We start from the raw sequence: 6000 nt of genomic DNA on the forward strand, positions 1-6000 counted from the left end.
ATCATGCCCATGTTGACTGCCTTCAAAATGATGGTTTCACATCTGAGACGCTGGCCCATATCCATTGTGTGAAGTTTGTCACCAATAAGGGCAGCATATCCCTCTGCAACGGTGGGGGGCTCCCTGAGGGATGCAGTAGCCTCCCTAATAAGGGCCTGTGTTTCCTCCTCCATCTGTTGAAGCCTCCTGGCCTTTCTTGGTGGAATGCGGAGAGGAGGTATCTGGGACCTGGTGTTACGCCATGCCACCTCTTGTGTCCCACTGGGGCCTGCCTCCTCCTGTGTCCCACTGGGGCCTGCCTCCTCCTGTGTCCCACTGGGGCATGCCTCCTCCTGTGTCCCACTGGGGCCTGCCTCATCCTGTGTCCCACTTTGGCCTGCCTCCTCCTGTGTCCCACTTTGGCCTGCCTCCTCCTGTGTCCCACTTTGGCCTGCCTCCTCCTGTGTCCCACTGGGGCCTGCCTCCTCCTGTGTCCCACTTTGGCCTGCCTCCTCCTGTGTCCCACTTTGGCCTGCCTCCTCCTGTGTCCCACTGGGGCCTGCCTCCTCCTGTGTCCCACTGGGGCCTGCCTCCTCCTGTGTCCCACTGGGGCCTGCCTCCTCCTGTGTCCCACTGGGACCTGCCTCCTCCTGGGTTCCACTGGGACCTGCCTCCTCCTGGTTTACATTTTCTCCCCCCTCATCCTGACTTTGAATAAAAAAGGTATGAATGGTCTTGATCTATCACACACATTTTTCACCTCATGTCAGTTGCAAATTGAATGCTAATAAATATTAAAGACAATCATTCTGACCCCTGCATTTTTCATTCTTGTCCCCATAATTTTTGGCTACTACTGTCTATTGATATGTCAAAAACTTTTTGTTCAATCAATACATTTTTAACACTAGTAACATCTATTTTACATCATTATACTTTTAGTACAAGAAATCTTTAGCAAAATACTATACCGGGCTACATGTGGGAAAATCAGGCCTCCGAAGAAGGCTGATCTTGACTGCAGAGAAGGCTGGAGCTACTTCTAGGGGGAAGGGTTGAAAGGGATTCCCTTGCTTCCAGATGGTCGTCAAGGAAGTTTAACTGACTGAAGTACCACAGATTAGGCTTATAAATCTGATTTGCAGCTGCTCCTGGCCTCATTCATTTCAATACTTTATTTTGTTCAGTACGAAATTGGCCCCTAATGGTCCCAATTTTGGTATTGACATAGTTACATCAGGGCTCGACAAATCCAGGTCGCCATGGCGACTAGAAATAGGGTCCTGGCGACGTGCAGACACAGATTTTTTTTTTTTTGTGAGCTGGCGCCATCTGGTGGTGAGCCGTTGGTATTACAAGTTATTACCACCAGATGTGTAAGCTGGTGCCATCTGGTGGCTGTTGGTATTACAAGTTAAGCATTACAAGTTAAACAGCAATTCTAATGTCATTTTTCACTATTTTCACTGCCATCTTCTTCCCTCTAATTAGAACCCCCAAACATTATATATATTTTTTATCCTAACACCCTAGAAAATAAAATGGCGATCGTTGCAATACTTTCTGTCACGCCGTATTTGCGCAGCGGTCTTACAAGCGCACTTTTTTTGGGGAAAAAATTACACTTTTTTTAATTAAAAAATAAGACAACAGTAAAGTTATCCCCATTTTTTTTAATATTATGAAAGATAATGTTACGCCGAGTAAATTGATACCCAACATGTCACGCTTCAAAATTACGTCCGCTTGTGGAATGGCGACAAACTTTTACCCTTTAAAATTTCCATAGGCGACGTTTGAAAAACTACAGGTTGCATGTTTTGAGTTACAGAGGAGGTCTAGGGCTAGAATTATTGCTCTCGCTCTACCAATCGCGGCGATACCTCACGTGTGGTTTGAACACCGTTTACATATGCGGTCGCTGCTCACGTATGTGTTCGCTTCTGTGCGCAAGCTCGTCTGGACGGGGCGCGTTTTCTGGCTCCTAACTTTTTTAGCTGGCTCCTAGATTCCAAGCAAATTTGTCAACCCCTGAGTTACATAGTTAGTCAGGTTGAAAAAAGACACAAGTCCATCCAGTTCAAAAAAAAAATAAACAAACAAAATAAAAAACACAATACAATCCCGTACACCCAACTCCATACCCACAGTTGATCCAGAGGAAGGCAAAAAACCCCAGCAGAGCATGATCCAATTTGCTACAGCAGGGGAAAAAATTTCCTTCCTGATCCCCCGAGAGGCAATCAGATTTACCCTGGATCAACTTTACCTATAAATGTTAGTACTCAGTTATATTCTGTACATTTAGGAAAGAATCCAGGCCTTTCCTAAAGCAATCTACTGAGCTGGCCAGAACCACCTCTGGAGGGAGTCTGTTCCACATTTTCACAGCTCTTACTGTGAAGAAACCTTTCCATATTTGGAGATGAAATCTCTTTTCCTCTAGACATAAAGAGTGCCCCCTTGTCCTCAGTGTTGACCGTAAAGTGAATAACTCAACACCAAGTTCACTATATGGACCTCTTATATATATATATTAGTGCTGTCAAGCGATTAAAATTTCTAATCGCGATTAATCGCATTAATGTCATAGTTAACTCACGATTAATCGCGCGATTAAGGAGGTTCACCCTTTAAAACATTTTTTTTTTTTGTTTTCTTATTTTTTTTATTTTTTTTTATAATATTAAATTGTGTTTTTTTATTTTTTTACATTTTAATCACTTTTATTGCTGTCACAAGGAATGTAAACATCCCTAGTGACAGCAATAGGTGGTGACAGGTACTCTTTATGGAGGGATCGGGGGTCTAAAAGACCTCCGAGCCCTCCTTTGCACTTCAAAGTATTCAGATCGCCGAAAACGGCGATTCTGAATACTGTGTACTTTTTTAAATCCGGCGCCATTGGCAGCCGAGAAACCCGGAAGTGACGTCATGACGCCGCTTCCGTGGTTTCAATGCGGAGACTGAATCAAAGCCGTTTACGGCTTAGTGTCAGTCTCCGCCTGAACACAGAAGGCGCCGGATGGAGGATCGGGTCTCCCGGTGGGACAGGAGGCACGGTCAGAGCGGCGAAAGGCTGCGGGAGGGGGGGGATGTCCCCTCCCGCTCCTCCGGCATAACAACCGAGCGGCTTTTAAAAAAAAATTAGAAAAGAAGTGTTAAAAAAGTAAAAAATAAATAAAAGAATAAAAAATAAAATTAAAACGCCCCTGTTCCCGGTAGCTTGTGCGCAGTAGCAAACGCACACGTAAGTCCCGCCGACATATGTGAACGCCGTTTAAACCACATATGTGAGGTATTGCCGCGTGCGTTAGAGTGCCAGCAACAAATCTAGAACTAGATCTCCTCTGTAAATCTAAACTGGTAACCTGTAAAAGAGATTTTTAAGTACCGAAGTTTGTGGAGCTGCGGTGGCTCAACGCGATTGGCACTGCGCTGACAAGCCATTCACCTCTGCAGCTAGGGGTTCGGATCCCGGTCTCGGCTACATGTGAATTGAGTTTGGTGGTCTCAGCCCGGCTCCCGGTGGGTGTGCTATGCGAGGTAAGCCTGCGCTTAGTACGCCCACAAAAACCACCACACTTACACGCACTCGAAATTGGGTTAACATCACGCACTTTGACCACGCGGTCTCTAAAAAGAGAGGCGAAGGACTAACGGGGCTGGTTGAGCGGGCTAATCCTCTCACTCCCTTATAGGGAGTCCCTCTGCCCCGTTGGGCTTCAAAGCGGAGCAGGTAGGGCGGGCTGTGTGGGAGGACCCCCTCACACACCTGCCATTGCCACCCGGGGCATGGAGAAAGGTGGCAGATTGCCTCTGGGGGAGGCCTGCCTACTCCCAACTCCTGCAGTCCGGCTCCTCTCTCGAGTACACGCACAAAATACACTTAAAAAAAAAAAAGTACCGAAGTTTGGCGCCATTCCATGAGTATGCGCAATTTTAAAGCGTGACATTCTAGGTATCTATTTACTCGGTGTAACATAATCTTTCACATTATACAAAAAATTGGGCTAACTTTACTCTTTTGTTATTTTTTTAATTCATGAAACAATGTTTTTCCAAACAAAGGGCGTTTGAAAAATGATTGCGCGAATACCGTGCAAGATACAACGTTGCAATGACCGTCCTTTTATTCCCTAGAGTGTCTGCTAAAAAAACATATATAATATTTGGGGGTTCTGCGTAATTTTCTAGCAAAAGAATGATGATTTTTACATGTAGGAGAGAAGTGCCAGAATAGGCCCGGTAATGAGGTGTGTATAAAAGCCCTGTATTGAAGTGGTTAATGTACGTCTGTGGCAATGCTACTGGGACCATTTGAAATTTTTATAATATTTTTGGGACTAAGACCATTTTTACAACGTTTACCCTTCCGAACCATGAAATTGGTCGGTTGTAGATCGTTTTAATTTCTCGTTTAATTTCATTTAACAGGGGGATGTAGTTGATTCTATACATTTTCTTTAGGGAGTGTGCTAGTTTTATGCCCAGGTAATTTCTCTCTTTTTGCCATGAGAAATTGAACGCCGTTTGAAGGTATCGTTTTTCCTCCTTAGAAATATTGACGTTTAAAATCTCCGTCTTAGAAATATTCATTTTAAAATTTGAGACCTCGCCATTCTGTTTTAGGTTTGCCATTAGATTGGGAAGTGTAGTTCTGGGGCTATTTATGAAGAATAGAATATCGTCCGCGAAAGCAGCTATTTTGTGCTCCTCTTCTCCGACTTTGAATCCTGTAATATCGGGGTTGTTCCGTACCATTGCCAGGAGAGGCTCCAGCGAGAGAGCAAAAAGGAGAGGGGACAGGGGGCACCCCTGCCTGGTCCCATTCCTCATCTCCAGAGGTGCAGATAGGGTCCCATTGATTTTAATCCTGGCGCAAGGGTGATAGTACAGAGTTTTGATCCTCCCCATCATCCTCGGGCCAATTCCTATGTTTTCTAGCATTTGGATCATGAGCCCCCAGTCTACCCTGTCAAACGCTTTTTCGGCGTCCACTGACAGGAGTAGACCGAGGAACCCACTTTCTTTAATTTGCCGAAGGAGAAGGAGAGCCCTGACCCCATTGTCCTTACCCTGCCTGCCTGGTATAAAGCCCACCTGGTCCGGATGTACCATGGTTGTCATTATCCCCTTCATGCGTTCGGCCAGAATCTTGGCATACAGTTTTGTATCTGCATTTAATAATGAAATGGGCCGAAAGCCTGAGCAAAGTGTGTTATCTGTTCCCTCTTTTTTTATTACGGTAATTGTTGCTTCCAGTGCCTCACGACTTATCTCATAATCGGTCCCCAGCCCGTTGAAATAGCGGCAGAGTCTAGGTATCAGAGTGAGACTAAACTTTTGCAAATATAAGGTCGTGAAGCCATCCGGCCCTGGGCTTTTCCCCTTAGCTGAGTTTTTTAGGGCGTAGCCTATTTCCTCCTCCATTATAGGCTCCTCCATTTTTACGGTTACTTGGTCATCTACCTTAGGCAAGTTTGCTTTCTGTAACACTGCCCTTATTTTGGCCTCTTTCTCACCGGGGTTCCAATTCTTTTGTTGTACGGCGTATAGGCCTTCATAATAGTTTCTAAAGACTTCAGCTATATCCCTAGTTGAATTGGCTAGTTCCCCATTCTTTTTTTTGATCTTTTCAATGAAGTTTCTAATTTTCTTTTTTGTACATTCTAGCTAAGTTCTTACTAGATTTGTTCCCCCAGTTATGGTCTTGTTCCAACTTATACATTTCTCCTATTAAAGTTTTAAGTTTCCTGGTGCTTTCTTTCTTTTTCCTTGCACCCTCAGCAATAAAGATCCCTCTTATATATGCTTTGTGAGCATCCCATAGGGTTGCCCCCGAGATCCCCTCCGTGTCGTTCTCCCGGAAATAGAATTCCAGTTCCTTTTGGACTCTCCCTACCACCTCTTTGTCCTCGAGTAAACTTTCGTCCAGTCTCCACACCGGTGGATTTGTTTTCTGTAGTGATGTACTAATTTTCATAGTTATAGGGGCATGGTCTGAGATGGGCCGAAAGC

This window comes from Rana temporaria, chromosome 2, assembly GCF_905171775.1.
Source record: "Rana temporaria chromosome 2, aRanTem1.1, whole genome shotgun sequence".
Taxonomy (NCBI): Eukaryota; Metazoa; Chordata; class Amphibia; order Anura; family Ranidae; genus Rana; species Rana temporaria.